Source organism: Pinus tabuliformis, chromosome 8, assembly GCF_031772625.1.
Source record: "Pinus tabuliformis cultivar Carrire ecotype Pingquan chromosome 8, CPIR1, whole genome shotgun sequence".
NCBI lineage: Eukaryota > Viridiplantae > Streptophyta > Pinopsida > Pinales > Pinaceae > Pinus > Pinus tabuliformis.
Genome location: NC_142294.1, coordinates 321,886,068 through 321,893,488, shown reverse-complemented (window position 1 = coordinate 321,893,488; position 7,421 = coordinate 321,886,068).

Here is a 7,421-nt window from a genome sequence, read left to right as displayed (position 1 = left end):
ACTTCTTATCTTCAATTTTCTACCATTAGTTTATTTCTACAAAAGTAATCTAGTAGCTTCCTTTATTTCATCTTTCATTATCTGCTTTCCTTTCTATTTTGCAAGTAGAATTTCAATTCAGCAAGTAGCTTCTTCATTATGTCAGTGATTTTTCATTCAATCAGAAATTTCATTTCTACAAAGTACTTTCCAGCTTAAAAAATCTTACAAAAACCAACCCCAAAACATTTCCTTTCATGCCTTGTAGGAATAGGGACAATTTAGGGAAATTCTTGCCAAATACCCCCACTGCATCCAATAGCCAACCTTCTCTCTTCTAGCTGTGAACTGGAGGAACCTTTAGGTGAGAAACTTGACATATTTAAAGAACCTACAGGGGAAGAAGAAGAAGAAGAAGAAGAACCCATTCCTACTGAACCAATGGCTGAAAACCGAAATGAAAGAGGGAATAGAGAGAGAGTTGAGGGTGCCTTTCCCACTAGGGAATCCAATAAGGACACTAAGATGAAGAATATAAGCCCCTCTGCCCTACCTCATTTCCATGGCCTGATCACAGAGGACCTCGACACTTTACTATTTTAGTTTGATGTTATATGCCAAACCTATGACTATACAGATGATGAGAAAATTGAAACTATTTCCATCTTCCCTCAAGGATGCAACATTGCGCTAGTTCATGGGTTTACCTGGAGATAACATCACAACTTGGGCTTAGATGCAACAAGATTTTAACAACAAATATCAGGACTACTGTAGGTCAAAGGATACTAAAAAATAAATTTTCAGGATGACCATGGGCCAAGATGAATCCTTAGAAGACTACGAAGAAATATTCCAGCTCAGTTATAAAAGGGTCAGGTGCACACTTGACACTGAGTCACTAAAGTTGGTCGTGCTCAGAGGAGTAAGGGAAGATCTTCTAGATACCTTACATTTGTTAGTAGGAGGAGATATCTACCAATTACCCTATGAGGATATCAAGACTGCCTTTAGAAACCATTCTAGGGCAACCAGGAAAAAGGGTAGGGGTAGTCAACCTATGGCCAGTACATCATCTTCCAACTCATCCATCAAGGGTGAAATTGGAAATATGCTGGAAGATTTCAAAAGTGAGATGTTGCAAACCATTGCCTTGCAATTAGACACCATGAACATCAAAAGGAAGCAAGAGGAAGTAGAGAGAGCCTTGGCCATCTTTTGCCCTAGATGCACCAGGAGGCATCCTAGGAACGAATGTCCATTGAAATGTATTGAGATTTGCTTGGTCTGTGAAGAAAACCACTCCACAAATAAGTGCCCTTCTTTACCCGAACTCAAAGCAATATATCAAGGAGCTAAAGGGGTCACTGAGAAGCTTTGCTACATCAACCAAAGGAGACCTCCTGGGTCTAGACCATACCAGCAGGGCATGCAATGGTCATCCTATGCATATTACAGCCCCAACCAAACCACCACTATACCTTCATGGGTACCCCCTACTCATCCTTCCTGGTCTACACCCCCTCCTTGGTCCTATGCATCTCAGTATCATTCCTAGCTAGCCAACTAGTCATTTCAACCTTATGCTCCGCCACAACCTCAATGGAATAAACCACTCCAGGGGTGGAGGCCCCAATACAAAAATGCTCCAACTCTATTGCCTCCACTACCTAACCAACCACAACTCCTACACTCTATTCCACCCAAGCAACCCTAGATGCCTACTCAGCCAAATCCAAATCTGAACAATAGGTAGGCTTAACAAGTATACAACGGAGAGACATCATATCCAACTTATGCTGTAGAAATACAAGAGATCAACCTAGGATCTGGGAGAATTCTCCCAGATAACCAACATCCCCCTCCACATAGGGAGGTTGAGGAAGAAAGAGAGGAAAGAAACCTTAAAGTAAATCCACCCTCTCCTAAGAGATTAGCCCAACCAGTCCAGCCTACCCCGGAAGAAACTGAACTTCTGGGAGAATTGAAAAATCTTTGTGTAAAGATCCCCCTTCTCTAGGAAATAAAATATGTTCCCATTTACAATAAGTTGATTAAGGAGAAATGCTTCAAGCATCCAGGAAGAAGGAAAAGAGATGCCCCTACCATTAATGTCATTGGGCAGCTGTCCGACTTAATCCTGGTGCAGGTACTATGTCTGAAATATTTAGACCTTGGAAGCCCTGTAGTAGATGTGCACATCAATGGCATCATCATCCCACACACTCTGATCTATCTTGGGGTTGCCATTAATGTGATGACCAAGGACACCATGCTCAAACTCAACCTCCAAGGGTCATTGAGGAAGACCACAACAGTTTTGCAACTTGCAGACCGTTCCACAGTCACCCCTGAGGGAATTGTGGAGGATGTGATGGTCTCCATTAACTCCTAGGAGTACCTTGTAGATTTTCTAGTTCTTCAGCCTAAGGCTAAACTTACTAGTTATCCTAACATCCTTGGGAGGCCATGGTTGGCCACAGTTGATGCTTACTTTAGTTGCAGAGCTAGGAATATGACCATCAAGAACATGCATATGTCCAAACAGTTAGTCCTATACCCGCCTGCTCAACCTTCTCTAGAGCATGATTTACCTTTATGGTTGGAGGAGGAGGAAGAAGATGAGGTTTATTCCTCCCAACTTTATGCTTTGGAAGCAACCATAGTAGGAGGACAACAAGATGAGGATGACTTAATTGAACACCTACTCCAAAGTCAAACTCTTGGTTCGTTATCATTAGAAGAAGAAGTAAGGTAAACCCAGAGAAATCATCCAGTTGACTTATGCTTTTCCTATTCCAACCCACTCTGTGTCAAAACCATAGAATTAGGCCCAGAGAAAACTTTGAAAATTGATCCATCTCTTTCTGCTCTCGAAGAGGAAAAGCTATGCAACATGCTAATAGAAAACCTAGAAGCCTTCGCTTGGAGTTACAAGGAAATGAAGGGAGTACACCCCTCAATGTGTACTCAACACATATATATCAAAGAAGGTTGCAAGCTAGTCCGACAACCACAAAGGAGGATGAATCTAGCACTTAAAGATATAGTCAAAGAAGAACTGCAAAAAATGCTAGATGCAAGATTCATTTACCCTATCTCCAATAGTGAGTGGGTCTCTCCTTTAGAGTTAGTTCCCAAGAAAAATGGTAAGTGGAGGATTTGTGTCGATTACAGGGAGTTGAACAAAGCCACAAAGAAGGATCATTTTCCCGTACCCTTCATTGACCAAGTGCTAGATGACCTGGCAGGGAAAAAGTTTTTTTCTTTCCTAGATGGATTCAATGGGTACAACCAAATCCAAATCTGCCCAGAAGACTAGGATAAGACCACATTCACCTGTCCTTGGGGTACTTTTTCCTATAGGGTCCTTCCTTTTGGCCTATGCAATGCTCCTACCACTTTCCAAAGAGCAGTCTTGAGTATTTTTTCCGAATTAGTACATGATGCGGTGGAAATTTATATGGATGATTTTACACCTTATGGCTGTGATTTTCAAGAAGCCCTGACTAACCTAGGAAAAGTATTACACAAATGCATTGAAATGAACCTATCTCTCAGTTCAAAAAATGTGAATTCTTAATGAATGAAGGGACCGTGCTAGGTCATTCAATATCTTAGCAAGGACTGCGGGTGGACCCGAACAAAATAACAATCATCCAAAGGGTCTCACCTCCGCAAAAGCAGAGAGATGTCAGGAATTTCTTGGGGCTAGCTGGATACTATTGAAGGTTCATAAAGGACTTCGGCAAGTTTTCTCTCCTTTATTTGGGTTGTTGGCCAAAGATTCTGAGTTTATATGGTCAAAAAGTTATCAAGAGGCCTTAGACATTCTAAAGGGTAAGTTAACCATTGCACCAATTCTCCGAGGCCCAAACTGGGCTCTCCCTTTTCATATTCATGCCGATGCCTCACACAAAGGCATAGGAGCATCCTTAGGTCAGGTAGAGGAGAAACTGCCCTATGCCATCTGTTTTATTAGTAAGAACTTGTCAAGGACTGAGCTAAATTATACAGTGACCGAAAAGGAACTCCTGGCTATTGTGCATTCATTAAACAAATTTAGGCATTACATTATAGGATATCAAACATTTGTGCATACTGACCATGCTGCAATCAAATATTTAATGAAAAAACCAGATGTGAATGCTCGAATTATAAGGTGGTTGCTTTTATTACAACAATTTGATCTAACCATTGTTGACAAGCCTGGTAAAGAAAATGTTGTTGCAGATTTTTTATCTAGGGTGAATCTGCCTGCAGGTGAAAAAGGAATGGTGGATGGGCAATTACGAGATGAGCACTTGTTTGCTACTTCATTTTTCTCTCCAGGGTTTGCTGATATAACAAACTATTTGGTATCAGCACAGTTCCCACCAAACTTGCCCTCCAAAGAAAAGAGCAAGATAGTCAAGAAAAGCACCCCCTTCACTTGGATTGGGGGCAATCTTTTCAAAATTGGCCCATATCAAATCTTGAGAAGGTGTGTAAGGGAAGAGGAAGCTTTTGACATCCTTCTGACCTGTCATGATGGGCCTTGTGGAGGTCACTTTGCAACAAAGAGGACAACATTCAAAGTGTTACAAGCAGGCTATTATTGGTCCACTCTTCATCAGGATGTGAAAAATTACATTAGTCAATGTGATCAGTGCCAGAGGATAAGAAATCCTACTCCAAGAGATGAAATGCCCCTACAGCTTCAAGTGACTTTCAAGCCATTTGACAAGTGGGGCATGGACTTCATTGGGCCTATCAACCCTCCTTCAAAGAAAAAACAATACATTATTGTGTGCATTGATTATTTGACTAAGTGGGTTGAAACCAAGGAAATTAAGGCAGCAACAAAATAGAAGGTGGTTGAGTTCCTAAGGGAGAATGTATTCTACAAATTTGGGTACCCTAGAGAGCTAGTCATAGACCAAGGCAGCTAGTTTACCTCCAACATGATTGAAGAACTGCTCAACCATCACAAAATCAAGCATAAGACCTCCACTCCCTATCATCCACAAGCTAATGGGCAAGTGGAGGTGACCAACAGGGCACTGGAGGGCATCTTAACCAAGGTAGTGAGCAGCAGCAGGAAGGATTGGGCAGAGAGACTAGTTGAGGCCACCTGGGCCTATAATACCACATGGAAGACCACCACTGGATTTACACCCTATGAGCTGGTCTATGGGAAAAAGGATTTGTTGTCCATTTCATTTGAATATAACACATTGAGGATGGCAGTCCAACTAGATTTGGATCTCAGTCATGCACAGAAAGAAATATTGTTCCAATTGAATGGCTTGGATGAATTCAGAATGTAGGCCCTCCTACATACAGAGATAGTTCAGCTTTAGAGGAAGATCTGGCATGATAAACATATTAAGGAGAAGAAATTTCAAGAGGGCGATTGGGCATTGTTATATGATTCTAGGTATAAAGATTTCAAAGGAAATATAAGGACAAGATGGCTCAGACCTTATGTGGTGGAGAGATGCCATGATAATGGTTCAGTGCAAATCAGAACTATAAATGAAGAACCATTCCATTTCTTGTCAATCGACACCGATTGAAAATGTAAAAGAGGTTTTTATCAAAGTAAGAGTTCATTGACAATATCAATAAAACCGTGAGGATGGTAGAGCAAGTTCCAGCTCCTCCCTCATCAGGTCATTGAAAAAGAAAAAAGAATAAGGACTTAGGTAAAAACCTCCATGAGGTGCCTGAGTCCCATATTTGGATTGAAAACCTCATGAGGCGGCCCAAGGATGAAAAAAAAAAGAATAAGAAGATCCTTGGGTGAAAACCTTCCTTGAGGCAGCCAGGGAAAACATCTAGGGTGACAACCTCTCTGAGGCAGCAACCTAGGTGTTTTTCAACCAAAAAAAGAAAAAGAAAAAAGAGAAAAAGATATAAATGTTATTTGCAGGTGGGCGAGAAAGACAGTCAAGGAGAAAAAAAAGGATCCAAAGGGAACCATACCTCACACATATCCATCTGCTCCACTCCTTACCGTGCATCCCTCCATCATTTCTATCATTTTTCCACTCCATTGCTTCAATTTATGCAAAGACTATGTTTTCTATAGGATCCCTTGAAAACCTATAGGATGACCCTGTAGGAATTATAATGGCCCAGAAAACCTATAGGAAGAAATCCGAGGGCACATGGTAGGTTTGTTAGGTCCCTAAAATTCATCCTAGACAAGATCTGACAACTCACCTCGTCCATTATCACCATCCATGCACTCACCATTCAAAAAAAAAAGAGATCAGTTTCTGCGAGTTAAGAAAAAAGAAAAAAAAAAGGAAAACAGAGGAGAGTAAGAGCATTGCCTAAATGTCCCTTGCTCCACACACACTCCTACTCCTTCTGTCCATTCATTGCACCATCCTCATAGCCCCAACCAGTGACATGATTAAGGAATTATGAGGGAGAAGCAGCGACAGGACATCTTGTAGCAACCTATCCCATAGAAGGTAAATCATCAGCTACAAGTCTTCACTAGGATGATCCAGGAGCTCCACAACAGCAACAACATCAGATCTTGAGTCACAGATACCTGCAAAAGCTAAGAAACCATCAGCAGACAATAAGAGGAGGAAGAAGAATGACCATGCAACAAATAAACAACGCAACACCTCTGATCTTAGATACTGCAGCATGGCATTAGAACCACAGGAAAGCATCCTGCTCACTCACTCATATACATCATTTAATAAAAAATTGTAGAGGTTACAAGATAGTTGGCTTATAAGTAAAGGTTTCCAGTTAACTTGGCCACCTTCGTTCAGTCAGCACATGCAAAACCGGGTGTCCTCTCACACATGGTTGTAGTCAACTCAAAGATAGAGGAGTAGGACAAGAAGTGGTTAACTACGGATCTACAAGGTGGGAGCTAATTATGAGGAGTGAGAAATGATGAGGTGGTAGTGGGGACCAACGGTCCAAAAATGGCAATGTACCTCTGCTGCCAGCACACCACCTCACCCCAAAACACCATAAAGGGAAATAAAACATCGTTTGCATGCATTCATGCTTTCCACCTCCTTGAAACTCCCTCACTCAAGTCGCTCTCATAAACCTGACCACCCACCAGAATAAAGGATCCTTCATTCTGCACGAGAATTTCTACAAGAGCATGCACATGAATTCCTATAGGAAGAGTCTACAGGATACAATCTACAAAATATAGAGAGGTAGTCTATAGGATAGGCATAGAAGAGTTCAAGAGGGGATATCATGGGAATTGTCCACTGCCACCATTCTAAAGAGGTAGGCTATACAAATCTGTCCCCATTTACAAGAAAATGAACTAGAAATTCTCTAAAATCTAGCGAATTTAGCAACTGTGGGAGGTGAATTACATACACAGTAAACTCTATTTTCCTCCTGAATTTAAAAATTTTGTGTCAACTCTCTCATTTTCTCCTCAAGCCCTCACAAGCAAGATGACA